Genomic DNA, 26,338 nt, shown 5'->3' with positions numbered 1-26,338 from the left:
GGCATGAAGCTTTAAAACGCAGTAGAGCGGCGCAGGAGTCCAGGAGATCGTGATTATATGACCGTGACCTCCTGCGCCGGGTCTCGCGAGATGACGCGATGACGCGGCGCAGGAGGCCACGGTGATGTGTTCCTGACTGCCTGCGCCGGGACGCCCAAGCAAAGACTGCAAGAGGTGATGAAGAGAGGTGAGTACTTTTTATTTTTTTTATGTAAGTACTGGGGGCCATACTGGGGGCACTATGGAGGTGGCCAGTATATTTAAAGAATGGGTACCGTTTTATATTATACAGAGGGGCCATGATACATTATACAGAAGGCCATTATATATTATAGTTATACAGAGGGGGCCATAATAAATAATAATTATACAAAGGAGCCATTATATATTATACAGAGGGGCCATTATAATAATACAGAGGGGCCATTATATATTATAATAATACAGAGGGGCCATTATATATTAGAATTATACAGAGGGGCCATTATAATAATACAGAGGGGCCATTATATATTATAATAATACAGAGGGGCCATTATATATTAGAATTATACAAGGGGGCCATAATATATAATAATTATACAGAGGGCCCATTATTAATAGCCTCTCTGTATAACTATAATATATAATGGCCCCTCTGTAATATTAGGATATATAATGGCCCCTCTGTATTATTATAATATATAATGGCCCCTCTGTATAATATATAATGGCTCCTTTGTATAATTATTATTTATTATGGCCCCCTCTGTATAACTATAATATATAATGGCCTCTCTGTATATTATATATAGTGACCCCTCTGTAATATTAGGATATATAATGGCCCCCTCTGTATTAATATTATATATATATATAATGCCCCTCTGTATAATTATTATATATAATGACCCCTCTGTAATATTAGGATATATAATGGACCCTCTGGATAATTATTATATATAATGGCCCCCTTTGTATTATTAGGATATATAATGGCCCATTATATATCCTAATATTACAGAGGGGTCATTATACAGAGTGGGGCATTATATATAATAATAATAACTAATATTAATAAAACTCTGCAGAGATGTGACGTGGCTGAAAGAAGGTGTCATGGCGGTCTTATCTCTGAATGAAGATGCTGAGGAAAGTCTACATCACAGGAGACGTCACTGGATGGATGAGGTATGTGGTGCTGTATTATACTGTATATTTTGTAGTGATGTATGCAATGTCCAAACACATATTTGTTATACGGTAGGGTTGGGGGGGGGGGTGGATTGAGAATTTGGCGCATCCCTGCTGCATCCTGGCCCCAGACTTCAGGTCACACTGTGCGTGTTCTGAATTCTGGGGCCTTATACCCATCTACTACATCATCTGTACTTAGAGCGTTGTCACCATGTTATCTGTGGTGTTACATAGGACTGCTACATTAGCTGTAAAAGGGGCGTGTCCACAGGTTGGGAGGGGGGGGGCGCAATACATGGCTCGCCCCGGGTGCTGGCAACCCACGCTACGCCACTGTGTATGCACAGTACCACAGGTGCGAATAGAGAGGAGGCAGCACTGTAATGTCCAACTTAAGTGGGGCAGAATTATCAAAAAATACAAAGGTGGTGGACAAAGGGGGTTGTCCAAGTCACTCTAAATAACAGAAACCAGCCTAATTAAATATAATGGGTTGAAAAGAACAGTTACAGGTCCAGCTACAGTATAACCCTTAGTAGTAAATAATCTTTATTAATATTCATACATCACATAAAAAGTACTATAATGTCCATGCACAAGGTGTCCACCAATAAATTAGATAGGGGGATAATTAACCCTAGTAATAATACTACAGCTAGGCCCTGTGCCCAGGGGCGACTCCTAATGGTGGAGACCCCCGTCCTCGAACCTTCCTGGCAACCCCTAGTTCACCCTACAGTATGCGGGCTGGTAATAACCATATTAGTGGACAGAATTGGGCATGGACAGACAGGATGTCCGCTAAATGCACAGTGTATACTGCCCTATCGGTAAGGATACCTACAGGTACACGATGCAACTGACTACACGACAACAACAAAACAAACACAACACCTAAAAAGATACCTAATAGCAGGGCCGGATTAAGAGCATCATGGGCCTGGTGCAGAAGATTTTAATGGGCCTTTTTATAGAAAAAAAAAAAAAACGCAACGCAGAGCAACTTTTTATAGCACAAATAAAGTGTGAATTTACGCAAAATTACACATGTGAAAATACACATGCATAAAGTTTGAAGTGTGAACGAGTCTGCGTAATCCCATTCAAGTCTATTGGACTAAAGTTCATGCGTAATTTTGAAGCAGATTTACGCACGGGTTTGCGTGTGAAAAATCTGCTGTGTGAACTTAACCTAAGTGTACATCTCTGGCCACAGTTTAAATATACAGCCATCTATATAGATGGCTGTATTATGTATAGCCAACCCCAAGGAGCTAACTAGTGCTGCTGGATATGTCATTCAGGAGCATGAAAAAGCTATTCACGTCTAGCTTTTCCATGCTCCTGAATGGCATATGTGTTTATAAAAGCTAATCTATTATAAGCAGATATGCCATTGAGAAGCTTGGAAAAGATAGGTAGGCAAGAAATAGTCACCTAGCTTTTCCATGCTCCTGAATGGCATATCTGCTTATATGCATACATGTTTATAATAGCCAAGCTATTACAGGTCCTTCTAAAAAAAATTAGCATATTGGGATAAAGTTAATTATTTTCTGTAATGTACTGATAAACATTAGACTTTCATATATTTTAGATTCATTACACACCAACTGAAGTAGTTCAAGCCTTTTATTGTTTTAATATTGATGATTTTGGCATACAGCTCATGAAAACCCCAAATTCCTATCTAAAAAAATTAGCATATCATGAAAAGGTTCTCTAAACGAGCTATTAACCTAATCATCTGAATCAACTAACTCTAAACACCTGCAGAAGATTCCTGAGGCTTTTAAAAACTCCCAGCCTGGTTCATTACTCAAAACCGCAATCATGGGTAAGACTGCCGACCTGACTGCTGTCCAGAAGGCCATCATTGACACCCTCAAGCAAGAGGGTAAGACACAGAAAGAAATTTCTGAACGAATAGGCTGTTCCCAGAGTGCTGTATCAAGGCACCTCAGTGGGAAGTCTGTGGGAAGGAAAAATTGTGGCAGAAAACGCTGCACAACGAGAAGAGGTGACCGGACCCTGAGGAAGATTGTGGAGAAGGACCGATTCCAGACCTTGGGGGACCTGCGGAAGCAGTGGACTGAGTCTGGAGTAGAAACATCCAGAGCCACCGTGTACAGGCGTGTGCAGGAAATGGGCTACAGGTGCCGCATTCCCCAGGCCAAGCCACTTTTGAACCAGAAACAGCGGCAGAAGCGCCTGACCTGGGCTACAGAGAAGCAGCACTGGACTGTTGCTCAGTGGTCCAAAGTACTTTTTTCGGATGAAAGCAAATTTTGCATGTAATTTGGAAATCAAGGTGCCAGTCTGGAGGAAGACTGGGGAGAGGGAAATGCCAAAATGCCTGAAGTCCAGTGTCAAGTACCCACAGTCAGTGATGGTCTGGGGTGCCATGTCAGCTGCTGGTGTTGGTCCACTGTGTTTTATCAAGGGCAGGGTCAATGCAGCTAGCTATCAGGAGATTTTGGAGCACTTCATGCTTCCATCTGCTGAAAAGCTTTATGGAGATGAAGATTTCATTTTTCAGCACGACCTGGCACCTGCTCACAGTGCCAAAACCACTGGTAAATGGTTTACTGACCATGGTATTACTGTGCTCAATTGGCCTGCCAACTCTCCTGACCTGAACCCCATAGAGAATCTGTGGGATATTGGGAAGAGAAAGTTGAGAGACGCAAGACCCAACACTCTGGATGAGCTTAAGGCCGCTATCGAAGCATCCTGGGCCTGCATAACACCTCAGCAGTGCCACAGGCTGATTGCCTCCATGCTACGCCGCATTGAAGCAGTCATTTCTGCAAAAGGATTCCCGACCAAGTATTGAGTGCATAACTGAACATAATTATTTGAAGGTTGACTTTTTTTGTATTAAAAACACTTTTCTTTTATTGGTCGGATGAAATATGCTAATTTTTTGAGATAGGAATTTGGGGTTTTCATGAGTTGTATGCCAAAATCATCAATATTAAAGCAATAAAAGGCTTGAACTACTTCAGTTGGTGTGTAATGAATCTAAAATATATGAAAGTCTAATGTTTATCAGTACATTACAGAAAATAATGAACTTTATCACAATATAAAGGACCTGTATATGCAGATCTGCCATTCAGGAGCATGGAAAAGCTAGGTGAGAAACAGTCTCCTAGCTTTTCCATCCTCCTGAATGGCAAATCTGCCTTTAGGCATTTTTCCACTGAAGAAGGAGCAGCACGCTCCGAAACGCGTATGGGATATTGAGTCAGCCTATTCAAACTAGCTAGCACCAAGAAAAAGGATCCTATAACCTAACAAAAGCTCCGGAGCTATTTTTCTTCCCCTCCTGTTCAAACTGCAGCATTTTCCCGCCACCTACTCCCACGTGGCAAGCCGACACCAACTTGAGCGGGAAACTCCACTTCAAACGCATGTGACGTCACCGGAAGTGAAGACCGCACGGCCGGAACACTCAGCGAGCGGGTAACTGACACGTGCCCGCCGCTCTGCAGGAAGGAGCCGCTTACTATCGCATCAGCGACCAACAGGAGGGTAACGTACCTGCTTACACAGCAGTAGTTTTTTTCTTTCATATACAGCTCATGACATCGGACCTGTAAAGAAACTCTGCTTACAAGGAGACACTTACCTTATTAGTCCACCAGATGTCTTTTTCCTCCAACAGGATTTGAATACAATTGACATTTCAGGACATTGTCCAGTATCTACAGGATTTATACATTCATCGCCTCTAATGGGTATTGCATCATAGGATTGAATTTTCCCCCACAGGCTTTTCTTCAACAGGTGTCAAATACCTCTCCTTGAACATTGGGATTCAATTCCCATAGATTTTTTCTCCAACAGGTTTTCATATGAATTGACAATCAAATTACCATTTTTACCAGTTGGTTACTTTTAAAATTTTTATTTTTAATTTTATACTGTATACAAGTGCTGATACCTACAGATATATATATATGTATATGTATTTACTAGCGATCTGCCTTATGAAATTGTCTACATCTATTTGACGCCACATTTTATGATACCATTTTCATTCAGGCATACCCAGCCATTGTTTTTTAGGCACATCCAGCCATTATTTAATAAATAATCTTTGTATCTACCTATCCTCCATACATCACCTATGTTTTGAGTGCCATCCCTTTACTTCCACATACTCCTTCTCCATTACAAGCGTTGGGTACGCTTTGTTTGGATTGAGCACCATATTCCACCCCTTGGAGTTATAGTGAGCCGCCTCTTACCTATATTTTATATCTGTTTATAATAGCTGATCTATTATAAGCAGATATACCACTCAGGAGCATTGAAGAGCTAGGTGACTATTTCTCACTTAGCTTTTCCATGCTCCTGAATGGCATATCTGTTTATAGTAGATCAGGCTCAGCTATTATAAAGATATATATGCCTATAAGCAGATATGCAATTCAGGAGCATGGAAAAGCTAGGTGAAAAAAATCATCACCCAGCTTTTCCATGCTCCTGAATGACATGTATAAATTATACAGTACACAGTATAATAGGTGAGGTGAGCCAATGCTTATTTACTTACCACCTATGAGTTGTTTTCTGGGCAGTACACTGAAGGCTGCTGAACGTGACTCACCGCTGGCAGCACCCCTGACTCCACGCAGGAAGAATTTTGAACTTCCCGCGCGCAGCAGCCGTCACGGTCTTTCACTTTACGGCATGGCCTAGGCCCCAGGGGAGGAGTCTGACGTGACGACGCAGCATGGCGTGCACAGCTGACCTGTCACCTGACCTGATCTGTCAGCTGTCACTGTCCTGGTGAGTTCTATAAAGGGCCGGCCTGGGAGATTTCTCCTTGCGCGCCGGCCCTGTCATCATCTGACAGTCGGCACGGTTCGGTCCTACTAAAGGATTGCGGGGCGGCCGCCAGGCAACCTCAGCAAGGCGGCCTATGCAGGCCTAGCTCTGGTTGGCCTATGCGGGCTGCTGGGCCTATTTTCATGCAGGGGCCTGGAGCTGCAGCTCCATCCGCCCCTACGTTAATCCCGCCCTGCCTAATAGAGACACAGACGTATCTGTGCTCGACCCCAACGCGTTTCCCCCACGGTGTGGGATCATCAGGGGGCAAATGGATATTGTAGAATGATTACAGTGATAGATGTCCAGCAGAGAGAGGCCCACACTGGGACCGCCCCGATACACCTGCAGGACAAACTAAGGTGTCAAATGACGGTCAAGAGAGGATGTCAGGTGACTGTCATAAACAAGATTTAAAAGATTGGACCAGATGACCTTACTGGGAGGAACGAAGGGAGGAAGGGAACAGGCATCGACCGCGAAGATGTATGGAACGCTCTAATATAGATATAATGGAACCCCACTGGACATCTGTAGATAAAGAGGAGAGAAACATACACATGTATATCTATATACGTATAAATCTATCAGGCACCAAGATAAATTAAGTGAGGGACCATCACCAAGACGAGGGGCCTACTTAACCACCTCCGGACCGCCTAACGCGCCGATGCGTCCGGAAGGTGGTTGCTTTTCTCCTCCTGGACGCATCGGCGCGTCATCTCGCGAGACGCGAGATTTCCTGTGAACGCGCGCACACAGGCGCGCGCGCTCACAGGAACGGAAGGTAAGCGAGTGGATCTCCAGCCTGCCAGCGGCGATCGCTCGCTGGCAGGCTGGAGATCCGAATTTTTTAACCCCTAACAGGTATATTAGACGCTGTTTTCATAACAGCGTCTAATATACCTCCTACCTGGTCCTCTGGTGGTCCCTTTTGTTAGGATCGACCACCAGAGGACTCAGGTAGGTCAGTACAGTCCCACCAAACACCTACACTACACTACACCCCCCCCCCCCTCCCCCGTCACTTATTAACCCCTTATAAACCCCTGATCACCCCATATAAACTCCCTGATCACCCCCCTGTCATTGATCACCGCCCTGTCATTGATCACCCCCCTGTCAGGCTCCGTTCAGACGTCCGCATGATTTTTACGGATCCGATCCATGTATCCATGGATCCGTAAAAATCATGCGGACGTCTGAATGGAGCCTTACAGGGGGGTGATCAATGACAGGCGGGTGATCACCCATATACACTCCCTGATCACCCCCTGTCATTGATCACCCCCCTGTCAGGCTCCATTCAGACGTCCGCATGATTTTTACGGATCCGATCCATGTATCCATGGATCCGTAAAAATCATGCGGACGTCTGAATGGAGCCTTACAGGGGGGGTGATCAGTGACAGGGGGGTGATCACCCTGATTACCCTGATCACCCCCTGTCATTGATAACCCCCCTGTAAGGCTCCATTCAGACGTCCGCATGCGTTCTGTGGATCCGATCCATGTATCCATGGATCCGTAAAAAATCATGCGGATGTCTGAATGGAGCCTTACAGGGGGGGTGATCAGTGACAGGGGGGTGATCACCCTGATTACCCTGATCACCCCCGGTCATTGATAACCCCCCTGTAAGGCTCCATTCAGACGTCCGCATGCGTTCTGTGGATCCGATCCATGTATCCATGGATCCGTAAAAAATCATGCGGATGTCTGAATGGAGCCTTACAGGGGGGGTGATCAATGACAGGGGGGTGATCAGGGAGTCTATATGGGTGATCACCCCCCTGTCATTGATCACCCCCCTGTCATTGATCACTCCCCCCTGTAAGGCTCCATTCAGACATCCGCATGATTTTTTACGGATCCATGGATACATGGATCGGATCCACAGAACGCATGCGGACGTCTGAATGGAGCCTTACAGGGGGGTTATCAATGACAGGGGGTGATCAGGGTGATCACCCCCCTGTCACTGATCACCCCCCCTGTAAGGCTCCATTCAGACGTCCGCATGCGTTCTGTGGATCCGATCCATGTATCCATGGATCCGTAAAAAATCATGCGGATGTCTGAATGGAGCCTTACAGGGGGGGTGATCAATGACAGGGGGGTGATCAGGGAGTCTATATGGGTGATCACCCCCCTGTCATTGATCACTCCCCCCCTGGTAAGGCTCCATTCAGCCATTTTTTTGGGCACAAGTTAGCGGACATTTTTTGTTTGTTTTTGTTTTTTCTTACTAAGTCTCATATTCCACTAACTTGTGCCAAAAAATAAAATCTCACATGGACGCACCATACCCCTCACGGAATCCAAATGCGTAAACATTTTTAGACATTTATATTCCAGACTTCTTCTCACGCTTTAGGGCCCCTAAAAAGCCAGGGCAGTATAAATACCCCACATGTGACCCCATTTCGGAAAGAAGACACCCCAAGGTATTCCGTGAGGGGCATATTGAGTCCATGAAAGATTGAAATTTTTGTCCTAAGTTAGCGGAAAGTGAGACTTTGTGAGAAAAAAAACAAAAAAAAATCAATATCCGCTAACTTATGCAAAAAAATAAAAAATTCTAGGAACTCGCCATGCCCCTCATTGAATACCTTGGGGTGTCTTCTTTCCAAAGTGGGGTCACATGTGGGGTATTTATACTGCCCTGGCTTTTTAGGGGCCCGAAAGTGTGAGAAGAAGTCTGGGATCCAAATGTCTAAAAATGCCCTCCTAAAAGGAATTTGGGCCCCTTTGCGCATCTAGGCTGCAAAAAAGTGTCACACATCTGGTATCGCCGTACTCAGGAGAAGTTGGGGAATGTGTTTTGGGGTGTCATTTTACATATACCCATGCTGGGTGAGAAAAATATCTTGGTCAAATGCCAACTTTGTATAAAAAAATGGGAAAAGTTGTCTTTTGCCAAGATATTTCTCTCACCCAGCATGGGTATATGTAAAATGACCCCCCAAAACACATTGCCCAACTTCTCCTGAGTACGGCGATACCAGATGTGTCACACTTTTTTGCAGCCAAGGTGGGCAAAGGGGCACCTTTCGGATTTCGCAGGCCATTTTTTACACATTTTGATTTCAAGGTACTTCTTACACATTTGGGCCCCTAAATTGCCAGGGCAGTATAACTACGCCACAAGTGACCCCATTTTGGAAAGAAGACACCCCAAGGTATTCCGTGGGGGGCACGGCGAGTTCCTAGAATTTTTTATTTTTTGTCACAATTTAGCGGAAAATGATGATTTTTCTTTTTTTTTTCTTTTTTCCTTACAAAGTCTCATATTCCACTAACTTGCGACAAAAAATAAAAAATTCTAGGAACTCGCCATGCCCCTCACGGAATACCTTGGGGTGTCTTCTTTCCAAAATGGGGTCACTTGTGGGGTAGTTATACTGCCCTGGCAATTTAGGGGCCCAAATGTGTGAGAAGTACTTTGCAATCAAAATGTGTAAAAAATGCCCTGCAAAATCCGAAAGGTGCACTTTGGAATATGTGCCCCTTTGCCCACCTTGGCAGCAAAAAAGTGTGACACATCTGGTATCGCCGTACTCAGGAGAAGTTGGGGAATGTGTTTTGGGGTGTCATTTTACATATACCCATGCTGGGTGAGAAAAATATCTTGGTCAAATGCCAACTTTGTATAAAAAAATGGGAAAAGTTGTCTTTTGCCAAGATATTTCTCTCACCCAGCATGGTTATATGTAAAATGACACCCCAAAACACATTCCCCAACTTCTCCTGAGTACGGCGATACCACATGTGTGACACTTTTTTGCTGCCAAGGTGGGCAAAGGGGCACATATTCCAAAGTGCACCTTTCGGATTTCACCGGTCATTTCTTACACATTTTGATTGCAAAGTTCTTCTCACACATTTGGGCCCCTAAATTGCCAGGGCAGTATAACTACCCCACAAGTGACCCCATTTTGGAAAGAAGACACCCCAAGGTATTCTGTGAGGGGCATGGTGAGTTCCTAGAATTTTTTATTTTTTGTCGCAAGTTAGTGGAATATGAGACTTTGTAAGAAAAAAATAAAAAAATAAAAATCATCATCATTTTCCGCTAACTTGTGACAAAAAATAAAAAGTTCTATGAACTCACTATGCCCATCAGCGAATACCTTAGGGTGTCTACTTTCCGAAATGGGGTCATTTGTGGGGTTTTTCTACTGTTTGGGCATTGTAGAACCTCAGGAAACATGACAGGTGCTCAGAAAATCAGAGCCGTTTCAAAAAGCGGAAATTCACATTTTTGTACCATAGTTTGTAAATGCTATAACTTTTACCCAAACCATTTTTTTTTTGCCCAAACATTTTTTTTTTTATCAAAGACATGTAGAACTATAAATTTAGCGAAAAATTTATATATGGATGTCGTTTTTTTTTGCAAAATTTCACAGCTGAAAGTGAAAAATGTCATTTTTTTGCAAAAAAATCGTTACATTTTGATTAATAACAAAAAAAGTAAAAATGTCAGCAGCAATAAAATACCACCAAATGAAAGCTCCATTAGTGAGAAGAAAAGGAGGTAAAATTCATTTGGGTGGTAAGTTGCATGACCGAGCGATAAACGGTGAAAGGAGTGTAGTGCCGAAGTGTAAAAAGTGGCCTGGTCATGAAGGGGGTTTCACCTAGCGGGGCTGAAGTGGTTAAAGAGGGTCACTCACTGTTTCCAGAAGGAGTACAAATACATATGGATGTAGCCACCACTCTTGAACAGGGCCAGCATCCGCCTTGTCGATACAATATCGCCAAGTGATGTAGCTTGAGGACCGATACACTAAAACAGGTAAGAGTGGCCAATAGATAAGGTGAGGGCACTCCAAATTATATAACCGAGCCTTAATGAGGCAGAAGGGCATACCTTAAGATAATTCAGACTGTCCCTGAAAGTCATGAGGCCATTCTTCCTGCATACCCTATACAACAAAACCATATAATCAGGCATTTGTACCAAATACACATAGTGACCTGCTACACAGCCATGTGATAGCTGGGGTTACTCACTGTTAGTGCCGGCCTATTGCTTATTCTCCCATGGTGGATGACTTCTCCCAGGGTCCAACAGATAGCCAATGACGGCCACCCCCTCTTATACTAAAGCCCTCCCATTATTGAATTAAATAATGGCCCCATGTGGTGGCAATACTGTGCATTAGGGAGCCGATGGTAGTATGTGCGTTCCACCATGGAACGCACGCCGCACACAGGACTTCCGGTGTCGGCACCCGGATGTGACATCAGTGCGCTCCACCGTGGAACGCACGCCGCACCTAAGGCCTTCCGGTATCGGCGCCCGAATGTGGCGTAAGGACCCTGCGCTACCAGCTGAAGCACACCCCTATAGTATCTGGGGTGGATTCACTCACCCAGAACTGTGGGGTCTACTTGGACAAGGTGTTGAGGGGGTTCGTTGTGTCCCTCCCAGCATATACGAGGGACACAATGGACTTCCTCAATAAAATCGATGCTCTTGTACTTGATCCGGAATGTATCCTCTGTAGCATCGATGTTGAGGCGCTGTATAGTTCCATTCCACATACACATGGCCTCAAAGCTATCGAATATTTTCTAGGCGCCAGGGGTATACAATATAAATCACACAATAGCTTCATTATTAGGCTACTTGAGTATACCCTTACGCATAATTTCTTTCTATTCAACTCTAAATTCTACCACCAGCTCAGGGGGACGGCGATGGGGAGCCCATGTGCCCCCACCTATGCCAACCTCTTCCTGGGCTGGTGGGAGGATACACACGTCTTCCCTGACCATGAAGTATGGTGGTCCAGAAATATTAATTTCTGGACCCGTTATATCGACGACGTGTTTGTTGTATGGAAAGGTAATTTGACGGAATTTAAACACTTTGTCTCTGACCTTAACAGTAATAAAGTTGGTCTTCATTTTACTTATGAACATGATTCATCCAGTATTACTTTTCTGGACGTAAAGGTGACAATTGCAGGGGACCATCTATCTACTAATCTATTCAAGAAAACAACGGCCACAAATTCTCTTCTTCACTGGAGCAGTTATCACCCCCCTTCCCTCAAACAGGGTATTCCAAGAGGACAATACCTCCGGGCACGGAGAAACTGCTCCAGTGATGAAGCCTTCTTCAGGGAAGCAAAGGCCCTCCAGGCCAGATTTGCAGCCAGAGGCTACCCTCAGGTAGTGCTCAACGACGCCTTTAAACACGCACGGGCCAAGGCACGCAGCAACTTACTGACCCCAAAAATGAGAATAGACAGTTCCCAACCGCTAAGAATTATCTCTAATTTTGACACTGCCAATCAAGATGTCAAGAAAATTCTGAACAAATACTGGGCCATCCTTAAGATGGACCCTGATCTCTCTGAGGTAGTGCCCGAACGTCCGTCCGTCTCTTACAGAAGGGGTAAAAGTCTTAGAGATCGGCTGGTTACCAGTCACTTTACGACACCTGTCAAAGAGGGCACATGGCTGGACCGTCGGCCGATAGGCGTTTACAGATGAGGCGGGTGTAAAGCATGTGAATATGTTAACACAGCCAAGAGTATCACTGGATCAACAACGGGACAGACCTTTTTGATACGTGACTTTATTAACTGCAAATCGAAGGGCCTAGTATACCTCTGCCAGTGTAGTTGCCCCTTGGACTATGTTGGCAAGACAGAGAGTTCAGAAGACGAATTCTCGAACATGTGAATGACGTAAAGAATAAGGAAGTGACACCGATTGCGACACATGTTAATGAGGCCCATGACGGTAACCCGAAGTCCCTCTGTTTCACGGTTCATGACGTGGTCCATCCGTCCCCCCGCGGGGGTGACTGGGATAGGAGAATTCTACAAAAAGAATGTGAATGGATCCATAGACTCCGGTCCCAGTCCCCCCTAGGGCTCAATGAAAGACTTACATTCTCATGTTTTTTGTGACTGAGTTAGCCATCTGGCCCTGTGGTCTATCCCCGACATATCTTCCTGTCTCCCTTCCCCTTACCCTCTCCTCTACTCCCTGGCTACCCACGGGTTCGGTTGATCGTTTCGTCCCAACAAGACTGTGCCTGGTGCGTGAAGCACCTATACGTGATTATTATTGTCAGTGAATAAATACATTTTTGACTGACCCTTATATCTGTTATATATCCTTCACCATATCTATTTCTGCGCATCTACATGTGTTCTATGCCCCTCTTGGCGGTACCACTCCCCATTGGTTAGTCCTTTTACCTCCCACCCCATTGGGTTTATAAATCTGGCGCATCCTGGTTCGTGCCTAATAGTTTCATCCCCTCTTTGTCATGAGGGATATCTTTTTACGATTTCAGTGTGTTTAGTTATTCTTTCCACACTGTATTCTATGGCCTGACCTGCTGTGCGTTTCACTGTGGAGCGCTGGTCCACCGGAGTTTACGCACTCATCGCATGCCACTCACAGCCCGCATTGTTTCTGCGCTAGCTGTGCTTCAGCTGGTAGCGCAGGGTCCTTACGCCACATTCGGGCGCTGATACCGGAAGGCCTTAGGTGCGGCGTGCGTTCCACGGTGGAGCGCACTGACGTCACATCCGGGTGCCGACACCGGAAGTCCTGTGTGCGGCGTGCGTTCCATGGTGGAACGCACATACTACCATCGGCTCCCTAATGCACAGTATTGCCACCACATGGGGCCATTATTTAATTCAATAATGGGAGGGCTTTAGTATAAGAGGGGGTGGCCATCATTGGCTATCTGTTGGACCGTGGGAGAAGTCATCCACCATGGGAGGATAAGCAATCGGCCGGCACTAACAGTGAGTAACCCCAGCTATCACATGGCTGTGTAGCAGGTCACTATGTGTATTTGGTACAAACGCCTGATTATATGGTTTTGTTGTATAGGGTATGCAGGAAGAATGGCCTCATGACTTTCAGGGACAGTCTGAATTATCTTAAGGTATGCCCTTCTGCCTCATTAAGGCTCGGTTATATAATTTGGAGTGCCCTCACCTTATCTATTGGCCACTCTTACCTGTTTTAGTGTATCGGTCCTCAAGCTACATCACTTGGCGATATTGTATCGACAAGGCGGACGCTGGCCCTGTTCAAGAGTGGTGGCTACATCCATATGTATTTGTACTCTTTAAGTAGGCCCCTCGTCTTGGTGATGGTCCCTCACTTAATTTATCTTGGTGCCTGATAGATTTATACGTATATAGATATACATGTGTATGTTTCTCTCCTCTTTATCTACAGATGTCCAGTGGGGTTCCATTATATCTATATTAGAGCGTTCCATACATCTTCACGGTCGATGCCTGTTCCCTTCCTCCCTTCGTTCCTCCCAGTAAGGTCATCTGGTCCAATCTTTTAAATCTTGTTTATGACAGTCACCTGACATCCTCTCTTGACCGTCATTTGACACCTTAGTTTGTCCTGCAGGTGTATCGGGGCGGTCCCAGTGTGGGCCTCTCTCTGCTGGACATCTATCACTGTAATCATTCTACAATATCCATTTGCCCCCTGATGATCTCACACCGTGGGGGAAACGCGTTGGGGTCGAGCACAGATACGTCTGTGTCTCTATTAGGTATCTTTTTAGGTGTTGTGTTTGTTTTGTTGTTGTCGTGTAGTCAGTTGCATCGTGTACCTGTAGGTATCCTTACCGATAGGGCAGTATACACTGTGCATTTAGGGGACATCCTGTCTGTCCATGCCCAATTCTGTCCACTAATATGGTTATTACCAGCCCGCATACTGTAGGGTGAACTAGGGGTTGCCAGGAAGGTTCGAGGACGGGGGGTCTCCACCATTAGGAGTCGCCCCTGGGCACAGGGCCTAGCTGTAGTAGTTAATTATGTGTAGGAGTTAATTATCCCCCTATCTAATTTATTGGTGGACATTTTGTGCATGGACATTATAGGACTTTTTATGTGATGTATGAATATTAATAAAGACTATTTACTACTAAGGGTTATACTGTAGCTGGACCTGTAGCAAGTCACTCTAAATGCCCTAACATGAAAAACATTATATAACGGCACTTTTTCAGGGTTTGCCAACCAGAATTTTTCTTTTTTTAATGGACAACTTAACCCAAAATCACAGACATCCAGCATTTTCTATGGACAAATTGGAAAACCATGAGTGATAAAAATATATAATAATATGTCTATAGCTCAATATACTGATAATAACTCATTGCCAGCATTTACTGTGAGCTGTAACATCATCGCCAAAATAATCTAATCAACTACGACCAGCCTCAACAAAATCATGGACACATCAATTATTTTTTTTCACGGACACAGGAAAAAAGTTGCCTATTTTTACAGACTGTTAAAAAGATACTGGGCACTCTGTTAATATAGGAACCTCATAGTTTCTTAATATTACCACACATAAACAATTCATAAATTACTGCTTAAAACGATAAAACATGCAATACAGATATTAAAAGGTTCCTCAAACTTTTGGTACCAATGAAACATAAAATTAATAAAATATGGAGTAACCTCGGGGTATTTGAGGGGTGAAACAGTCTTAAAGTGTACTGTCCATCCAACCTTGGTTTGGACATAGTAGAAATCGTTTTTGGGAGTATTTTGAAAAAATCTCCACGGAACGAAATGGCAATACAGCTAATGTTGCAGTGATTTGTTGATGCGGCGTCCCGCTTTTACTCACTGTTTCGCTGTAAATTTGTGCTCCGCCGCTGTGTCCGTACTATAGACTCGGGAATGTCTTGTGATGGTCACGATCCCTTAACTGTCTTCCCGGCGCCGCTCCGTAGGTCTAAGAGCCGGCACTTGGGTAAATTTACAGCCTCCTTGTACCGCGCTGGGCTTGCTGTGCAGGTGAGCGTGATAAGCTCTTACAGCCAGTCCTCAGAAAGTGTGCGTCGGGTCTGCGGTTTAGGACAGGAGTGGTTTCGATACAGGCGGTATTTTAGCACAAAGAGTCCAAGTCCATCAGGGGGTCCTAGCACCAAACGCGTTTCGGGGTCTGTTGTTACCCCTTCCTCAGTGGTCAGTTTCTGAGGACTGGCTGTAAGAGCTTATCACGCTCACCTGCACAGCAAGCCCAGCGCGGTACAAGGAGGCTGTAAATTTACCCAAGTGCCGGCTCTTAGACCTACGGAGCGGCGCCGGGAAGACAGTTAAGGGATCGTGACCATCACAAGACATCCCCGAGTCTATAGTACGGACACAGCGGCGGAGCACAAATTTACAGCGAAACAGTGAGTAACAGCGGGACGCCGCATCAACAAATCACTGCAACATTAGCTGTATTGCCATTTCGTTCCGTGGAGATTTTTCCAAAATACTCCCAAAAACGATTTCTACTATATCCAAACCAAGGTTGGATGGACAGTACACTTTAAGACTTGTTTCACCCCTCAAATACCCAGAGGTTACTCCATATTTTATTAATTTTATGTTTCATTGGTACCAAAAGTTTGAGGAACCTTTTAATATCTGTATTGCATGTTTTATCGTTTTAAGCAGTAATTTATGAATTGTTTATGTGTGGTAATATTAAGAAACTATGAGGTTCCTATATTAAGAGAGTGCCCAGTATCTTTTTAAAATTTTTTACATTGTACTAAAGGAAGGGTGATTCCTTTTTACTGAGAGCACCTCTCCATCTGTGAGCACCAATCCAGTGCGCCACTTCTCTGCACTTCTATTTTTACAGACTGTCCATAAATGTCTGGACAGCTGGCAACCCCACCCGTTTCTCCAGTGCGGTGTTCGTCCACTTTCTGGTGTTTGTACACAAGGTTGCAGCCAGGGCCGGACTGGCCATAGGGCAAAGTATAAAATACCCCTTAGTGCCCCCCGTAGATGACCCCATAGTATTCCTCTCCCCCCCTTCCCCATAGTACCCACCATGTGTCCCAGTATAAAATTGTACTGTACAGAGAGCCCATATAAAATACCCCTTCTTTGTGGCCTCAGTAGATGCCCCTATAGTGCCCCCAATCATGTGCCAGTATTAACAGCCCCCCGTGCCAGTAATAATAGCCCCCTATGCCAGTAATAGCAGCCCCCCTGTGCCAGTAATAACAGCCCCAGTAATAAGAGCCCCTCTGTGTCAGTAATAACAGCCCCCCCATTGCCAGTAATAACAGCCCCCCTTTGCCAGTAATAACAGCCCCCCCCTTTGCCAGTAATAACAGCCCCCCCCCCCCTTGCCAGTAATAACAGCCCCCTCCCTTGCCAGTAATAACAGCCCCCCCCCCTTTGCCAGTAATAGTATTGTACATAATAAAAATAATAAAAAAACACATACTTACCTCCATGTCAGTGATGCGATGCAGGCCCCTTCTGGCCTGTGTCCCACGCTGTATGGCTCAGGCGGCGCGATGACGTCATCGCGCCGCCTGCGCCGGCCTCTGATAGGCTGCCGGCCTAGTGCCGGCAGCCTATCAGAGGAAGGGAAAGGGACATGCCTCTCCCTCCCCTACCGCAGCACAGGCAGGTATCTGTATCGCTGTCCTGAGGATGGCGATACAGATGACTGGAGATGAGCGCTTCCACAATGGAAGCGCTCATCTCCCTGTGCCCAGCCACCGCCGCCATTACACTGACGGCCGCCAGCGCCCCTGTTGCTATGGCGCCCTGTGCGGCCGCACAGCCCGCCCACCCCAAAGGCCGGCCCTGGTTGGATTGTCACAACTGCACCAGTGATGTGAGTAGCAGGGGAACTGGGGTTATATTCAGCTTTCCCAGACTGTGCACATGTGACCTGCAGTACAGTAGGAAAGCTGGGGGAATTATATCATGAGATGTCATCCAGCTTCCCTGCTATCCTGCATGGCACAAGTGCAGAGGCATTAGAGTATGGGGGAGAGGCACAGCAGGAAAGCTGGGTGTCTATATATGTGTATTGTATATGTGTGCGTCCATGTATGTGGTGACTGTGTGCATGAGTGCGTCCATGTATGTGGAGAGTGCGTGTATGAGTGCGTCCATGTATGTGGAGAGTGCGTGTATGAGTGCGTCCATGTATGTGGAGAGTGCGTGTATGACTGCGTCCATGTATGTGGAGAGTGCGTGTATGACTGCGTCCATGTATGTGGAGAGTGCGTGTATGACTGCGTCCATGTATGTGGAGAGTGCGTGTATGACTGCGTCCATGTATATGGCGAGTGCGTGTATGACTGCGTCCATGTATGTGGAGAGTGTGTGTATGACTGCGTCCATGTATATGATGAGTGCGTGTATGACTGCGTCCATGTATATGATGAGTGCGTGTATGACTGCGTCCATGTATATGATGAGTGCGTGTATGACTGCGTCCATGTATGTGGAGAGTGCGTGTATTACTGCGTCCATGTATGTGGAGAGTGCGTGTATGTCTCCGTCCATGTATGTGGAGAGTGCGTGTATGTCTCCGTCCATGTATGTGGAGAGTGCGTATATGACTGCGTCCATGTATGAGGAGAGTGCGTGTATGACTGCGTCCATGTATATGATGAGTGCGTGTATGACTGCGTCCATGTATGTGGAGAGTGTGTGTATTTCATACAAAAACACGCCCGCAAGGTGTCATCTTTTAAAGCATTTGCCATTGAGAGAGTTGTGGCCCCCAAAAGAGGTGGCGATCACCGGAAAAAAATCCTCCTTAGGGAAGCCTTCTGGATTTTTAGGCTAGCTACTAGAGTTCCAGCGGGTTTGAATTTGAAGAAAGAACTGACCTATGTATATCAGTGAAATATTAACCACCCTAATTTAATGGGTATGATAAAGATATTATTATCCATAAGGTTCTGTTCAACAATTGAAGCACAAAATATTGCTTGGATCGTCCGGTTTTGTACACATCTCTGCTCATCATTCTATAAGATCTAGATCGCACGGGGCGGTTTCTCTGTCTGTCACTGAACGGTTGAACCAGGTGTGTATGCTGACATACCTATAGTGTTCTGATGTATGGACACAGAACAGCGCTATATACATACTTTGTTGTATGAGATAACACTGGGACCGCTTGCAGGTTGCCTTAGGGAACATCGGTTTATTTGTATACTGCTAAGATCTACAATGTTGGCAAATTAACTGTTTACTCTATTCCGCTTGATGTTATAAACAATAATTGTCTTTATTACTGAGGGTCATGTTGTTCGCTTTTGTTTTATGTTTGAATCTGTATTATACACCTTTCCATCAATGATGGTGTGTTCACACTGTGCGGTTTTGACTAAGAAATTGGATCTAATGGTACCTCCAGGGTTAATTCACTCATTGTCAGGCCCGCACAGTGTGTTAACAATTATAGGTGGATCTGATTGAGAAAACGAAGAGGTGTGTTCTCGTATGTGGCAACCTATAGAGTGGGAGACTCCCTCCCCGCAGCTGGGGGGTGGTGGACTCAAACTCTTTTAAATAGTGGGGCTACACTTGGCATAGCGTTACGATTAAGGGTGTCTACCCGAAACGCGTCAACGTCTTGCTATGAGGGGGTGATGATGTCTGTCAAAATTTTATATGAACAATAAAGAAGAGTGATAAGAGGACTCCGCTTGTCTCCGGGACCCGTCTTTTACTATTTACCTGCAGCCTGCCATGGGAACACTCCCCTAGGGCCTCTGGAGCCGGGACTACACACTATACCAGAGAGGTGAGCTGGACTCAGTTTTCTCTATATGTCTGCGTCCATGTATGTGGAGAGTGCGTGTATGACTGCGTCCATGTATGTGGAGAGTGCGTGTATGACTGCGTCCATGTATGTGGAGAGTGCGTGTATGACTGCGTCCATGTGTGTGGAGAGTGCGTGTATGACTGCGTCCATGTGTGTGGAGAGTGCGTGTATGAGTGCGTCCATGTGTGTGGAGAGTGCGTGTATGATTGCGTCCATGTGTGTGGAGAGTGCGTGTATGACTGCGTCCATGTATGTGGAGAGTGCGTGTATGACTGCACTATGGGGGCATCTACTGGGGGCCTTATATACTGGCACCCATTATAGGTGGGCACTATGGGTAAGTGGGGGACAAGAGCACTATGAGGGCATTATATAGGGGCATTTAATACTGGCACCCATTTTGATGCCACTATGGGGAAGGGAGGAAAGGAGCATTATGGGGGTATCTATATGGGGCATTTTATAATGCCACATTATGGAGGGCACTATGGAGACGGGGAAGGAGCACTATGGGGGCATCTTCTGGGGGGACTATATAGGAGTATTTTATACTGGCACAAATTATTAGGTCACTATGGGCACCTAAGCTCAACTAGTGGCACTAAGTGTTTTTTTGTAGTGGCACACAGTACAGGTCATTGGAATACATGAGGGCACTCTGGGGACATTGGCTCTACTGGGGGCACTAAGAGGAGGTATTTCTTTTTTTACTGCCACACGACGGGGCATTTTTTGTACTGGTGCACATTGTAAGGGGGGGGGGGGTTCTACTGTCACACATTATAAAGAGAATTATTACTATCGGGGCATTATTACAACTGGGGGACTATGGGAGCACTATTACTTGTGGGACACAATTACTGTTGGGGGCACTGTAGGAGCACTATTACTACTAAATGCACTCTGGCAAAGAAATAATTACTATTGTTGGGACTTTGGGAGCACCATTACTTTGGGGGCACTCTGGCACAGCATCAGATTAGCACAGTTCTTTTTGCAGTATAGTTTTGGGGAGCACAGCTTCTCAGTATTGGAGGTGCATGATGGGATGTTAATTGGAGGATGATGGAAAAGTAGGAAACTAAGATGTCTGTCAAACTCTGCAGAGACGTGAGATGGCTGAAAGAAATGATCACGGTGGTCTGGTCTGATTGGAGAAGATGAAGAAAGAGAACATCTACATCAAAGGAGACGTCACTGGATATAAGAGGTATGGGGCGCTGTATGAGGCTACTTTCACATCTGCGTTAGTGATCCTGGCAGGCTGTTCCAGCTGAGAACTCACTGGACCCGGCACTGCTGGATGCTGACGGAATGCCCGCCAGCCCCATTAACTATAATGGGGTACGGCAGAGATCAGGCCACAATCTGGGAAAAATGCAGAGAATCAGCGGGACATAAACCGCTGCATGCTGTGCTTTGTTTCCAGTCGATTCCTTGCATTTTCTGCCGGATTAGGTGGCCGGATCGTACCAAGACCCCTAATGTCACCTGGGGACCCCCAAAGAAGCTTGTGTGTTGGCTGAAGCCTTCCTATCTTACTGGTGGCTGGCCCTGCCTCTCAATTGTGCTTCCGGTTTTGGCTCCGTCCCTTTACTGCAAGGGGGTGGGGCCTGTTGGGGGTGGGGCCTGTTGGGGGTCATGTGATTGGGCTGCTCAGTCAAAAATGCCCGGGCCTATTTTTTGTCCCAGTCCGGCCCTGGTTGCAGCAGTGATTGGCTTCAGCAGTCACATGCTGTATACCTGCACACCTTGTATACAAGTTGCAGTAGGAGGACCACAGCGCCGGGCAGAGGTTGCCAGGAGAGTAGAGAATATTTTTCTATTTTTAAGGCATTTAGTGACTTTGGACAGATTTTAGGATAATGTGGATAGTCCCTTTAGCTTGGGGCCTCTGCAACATGAAAGTCTGATGAGATGCTACAGCCAACTATGCCGTTGAATTGCGATAACTGTCATATTTTCACTCAAAATTCAATTTTCACATATATTGTTGCTGCTGTGGTGATAATGCCACTTGTTTAATAAAATTCCATCCATAGCAACCGCTCCTCACAAGACAGCTTTCTATCTTCTCAAGATGGCTGACGATGCCCTTACCCTGAGGCTAAGACCTCCCTCCCTAACTACCCAGAATTCATTCGGCTTATCTCGGGAACGCGCAGCCTCACCCCAACCAATCGGCTTTCTCCAGACTTAAACATGCCCTCTTTCTCCTGAGTAGTCGATCGCCAATTTTTATTGCAAACATCTGCACTATCCCGTTCCGACAGGAGCGCGCACGCATCTTTCAGGACTGCCCACTACTACGTCCTCAGTCTTCTTTATATAGGAGACGGAGGACACCTAGCAATGCTTTTTTAGGCTACTTTCACACTTGCATTCAGAGCGGATCCGTCTGGTGTCTGCACAGACGGATCCGCTCCTATAATGCAGACGATGGGATCCGTTCAGAACGGATCAGTCTGCATTATATTTCAGAAAAAATTCTAAGTCTGAAAGTTAGTCAGACAGACGGATCCGTCCAGACTTTACATTGAAAGTCAATGGGGGACGGATCCATTTGAAATTGAGCCATATTGTGTCAACTTCAAACTGATCCGTCCCCATTGACTTACATTGTAACTCTGGACGGATCCGTTTGGCTCAGCACGGCCAGGCGGACACCCGAACGCTGCAAGCTGCGTTCGGGTGTCCGCCTGCGGAGCGGAGGCCAAACGGTGCCAGACTAAGGCATTCTGAGCGGATCCGCATCCACTCAGAATGCATTAGGGCTGGACGGATGCGTTCGGGGCCGCTTGTGAGCCCCTTCAAACGGAAATCACAAGCGGAACCCCGAACGCAAGTGTGAAAGTAGCCTTAGCCGCACCACTGAAATGCCTGGGGGAGGTAAGAACATGCTGCAATTACTAGGTAATTCAATACCTATACAAAAGTATTAACTAGGGAACTAAGGTAAACTTAGACCAATCCAATTACATTAAAAAAAACAATATGACAGTTACCCTTTAAATCTCCCTCAAAGTTTGCAATGCATGAAACATTCAGAAGCAGTTAGGCCATATCTCCCAAAGTAAGAGGCACAAAGGGGAAGATTTATCATAGACTGGCACTTGTATTTATACTGAAGGTTTTGTATATATGTTGACATATATTATTTTTAGCAGTATGAAAAGACCAATAGTTTCACAATGTCATCATGAACACCCTACTGTAGAAAAAAAGAGTATATAAAGGTAGTTATCCCATTATATAGAAGTAGGTTGATGGTTGAACAATTGTTAGCCATACATATTGTGGCTGCTACAGTCGTTCAAACTGGCTGTGTATGTTCAATGACACCGAACTTTAACTGTGGAGAAACCTAAGGCATGAGGAAGGGGCCGTGCTCCCCTGAAACATGGTGTGCCCGGATTTCAGCCTGAAAGAGTTCTCATTATGTGCATCAATTTTATGGAAAGTTATGAATAAAGGAGTTTCCTGCTTGGACCACTTAGGCTACTTTCACATTAGGCTAGTTTCACACTAGCGGCAAGGAACTCTGGTGGGTGAACAGCCTGTCGGATCCGTGTTGCCGCTAGTGCACAGCATGTCAAAGATTTATTCTGGCCGCCTCTCGGCATGTTTGCCGTGCTGCCGCCGGAACTCAGGCCCGCCCCCCCATTATAGTCAATAGGGCCGGAGCAGTAGTCTGGGGGCACTCGTGCACTAGCGGCAGCACGGATCTGACAGGCTGTTCACCCGCCGGAACAGCCTGCCGGAGTTCCTTGCCACTAGTGTGAAAGTACCCTTAGCGTTTTCAATTCCGCTATTGAGATCCTATGACTGAACTGAACGAAACGGAATGCAACAAAATGAGTTCTGTTCCATTTGGTTGCGCTCCCATTGCGGACAGAATAACGCTGCAAGAAACTTTTTTCTGTCCGCGATGTGGTGCGGCGCAAGACGGATCTCTGACACAATAGAAAACGGATCCATTTCCCATTGACTTTCAATGGTGGTTATGACGGATCCGTCATGGCTATAGAAGACATAATACAACCGGATACATTCGTGACGGATGCATGCGGTTGTATTATTGTAACAGAAGCATTTTTGCAGATCCACATGGATCTGCAAAAAACGCTAATGTGAAAGTAGCCTTAAATGTGAGTGGTCTAATTAATGCATGATCAGTAGCCCTGAGAAAGGTGTGGTTTTCATTATTTTGGACACTAACTATTAATCAGACCAAGGGTGATAAATACTAGATGTAACTTCATCCAATTTAAGGAGAGCAACAAGTGGAAGACCAAATTCATTACCCGGGATGATCACTACGAGTACCTTGTAATGCAACCTCGACAGTGCTCCTGTTGTTTTTCAGCATGTTGTAAACATTGTCTTCTAAGATAGATCAGTACTTCTAGATATGTAATGCAACCAACTCAATATCTGCTCAGTATTAGTTCATATCCACAATTCTTTGTGTGCCAAGCTGGAGAAATCAGGACATCAGTGGACCTCTATTTGTTGTGTAATTACCATTAAAAGTTAATCTCTTTATAAGGGTTATGATCTAGCTGGACTTTAGTACTCTTTACCCCTTAACCCAATATATAAAATCCTATTTAGAATTGCTGGACTTTAATTGATTACTTTAAGTTATGGCCAGTTTTCTTTCGTGGACCATATTCACCGATGCCTTAGTCAATGAAGCAAGGGACATTTTTTCAGATAAGGATGTACCGGGTTTAGGCCAACAGGCCACCAGTAAACAAGTCTTTAGCGACTTATATAACTGCTATAAAGACAATATAAAGTCGTGGTGGGAGATCAAATATTTGGAAAGCTATATTGGACATAAAATAGTCCCACGAGGTCTACGCCTCCGGGTAAGACCAGCCGACAGAATAGCTTCACCAGCCTTTTTAGTCAAGTGGGAAGAGATACTCACACAGAGCTCACTAACTCTAATGAATCTACTATTGGAGGAAGAGAGACAAGTCTTTGAGCATTCCTCTAAGAAACTGCAGGAGCAAATCGTGATTGCCCTAAAATTTAAAGAGGACTCTGAATTTTCTAGATGTGAGAGCTCTCTTCAAACTTCTGTCGACCACTTCCAGGGTCAAATTAAGGAACGTAAGCATAGACAGTTTGTCAGGAATCTGGGCGAGTTTAAAGATAATCGAGCGTACATTACGACACAAGGACCGGTAGTGGGATCTGAACCATCTTCCTCTGAGTTTGATTCCTCGGATACGGATTCGTACTCTAGACCCTACGGAAATTACTCCAACTCAGGTCGCTCAGGGTCTAGACGACGAGGCGGTCGAGGATGGCAGAGGGGCGGTGGCTACAGAGGCAGGGGACGGGCGACACGTGGACCGAGTTATCCAAATGCCTCCTCCTCGCCTCCCTCTGGCTATCCCAACAACACTCAGACACAACGACAGCCCTCTTTTTTAGAGAAGAGCGTGATGCCCTACCAATTACGAGACCGTGGTCGGACGGACAGGGGACAGTAACAGATCTCCAAATTATGAATCTATCAGCCAGGAGCCTCACTCCGGAAGAGGTGGGGGTCCTTAAGAGGGGCCTGTCCTTTGTGCCTACCACTAGCTTCAGCCTATTCTCATGGACGAGGGACCTCCACCTCTTCTGCAGGAGGCTTAAGTGGCATAAATTCTTTAGGGCTTCAAATAGGGAGACTTGTAATAGACTCGGCCTGGACAAAGGTGACTTTGATGACCTTCAGACTCTCACTGATCTAAATAGAGATCATACCCGTATCACAGGTTCGGGCCCTTTCACCACATTGAAACCTAAAAGTAAGAGAATGCCTCCTCCTGCAAATTATGAACATGTTGATATCTTTTTACAGATGGTCACGAATGACCTTGAACAACTTGAACGTTTAGGTCCAAAATCTTTCAACCTCTCCTTGATGGAGATGCAGGCACTAAAATCGCTAGAAAAAGATCGTACCATTGTAATAAAACCATCAGACAAGGGGGGCAACTTGGTTGTCCTTGAGAATGATGCATATATGCATATGTGTCTTGACCTTTTGAAGGACAGAGAGGGGTATAGGATCCTACCAACCAACCCTACCCAGTCCTTTTTAACGGAACTCAAACAGATTTTACTAACCGGCCTGGATGAAAAAGTGATCAGTGCACCTGAATTTGAATTCCTACTGCCTACCCGAACCCCTGATAGCAACCTTTTACGGGCTCCCCAAGATTCACAAAGGGGTGACCCCGCTCAAGGGCCGCCCTATTGTATCGGGGGTCAACTCATTGACCCAAAATTGTGGGGTATATTTAGACAGGGTGCTGAGGGAGTTCGTTGTGTCCCTCCCTGCTTACACGAGGGACACAATGGACTTCCTCAATAAAATAGACGCTCTCATGACTCTGAGTGTATCTTGGGGAGCATTGATGTTGAATCTTTATACAGCTCGATCCCCCATCAGTATGGTCTTAGAGCTATAGAGTATTTCTTACGTACTAGGGGGATACAATATAATTCACATAATAGATTCATCGTCAAGTTTCTGGAATATACCCTTACCCATAACTTCTTCCTATTTAATTCAAGATTCTACCACCAGCTCAGGGGAACGGCGATGGGTAGCCCTTGTGCCCCCACTTATGCCAACCTCTTCCTGGGTTGGTGGGAGGATACACATGTCTTCCCCGATCACGTTGTCTGGTGGTCC

At 45.5% G+C, this 26,338-nt stretch overlaps 1 long non-coding RNA gene across 2 annotated transcripts in view; it reads left to right on the top strand.

Moving 5' to 3' along the window:
• Positions 1-1,112: 1,112 nt before the first annotated feature.
• LOC122935021 overlaps positions 1,113-26,338 on the top strand; it is a 50,869-nt gene continuing 25,643 nt past the window's right edge. Inside the window, exons 1-2 of one of the 2 annotated variants that reach the window (XR_006388763.1) lie at positions 1,113-1,170; positions 4,523-4,713. This is a non-coding gene — a long non-coding RNA (uncharacterized LOC122935021). Of the gene's footprint in view, positions 1,171-4,522; positions 4,714-20,793; positions 20,846-26,338 lie in introns of those variants that run through there. The other variant, XR_006388764.1, reaches the window with a different exon arrangement.

Source organism: Bufo gargarizans, chromosome 4, assembly GCF_014858855.1.
Source record: "Bufo gargarizans isolate SCDJY-AF-19 chromosome 4, ASM1485885v1, whole genome shotgun sequence".
NCBI classification, from domain to species: domain Eukaryota; kingdom Metazoa; phylum Chordata; class Amphibia; order Anura; family Bufonidae; genus Bufo; species Bufo gargarizans.
The sequence above is the reverse complement of the archived record's forward strand: the minus strand, read 5'-3'. Positions and strand labels throughout refer to the sequence as shown.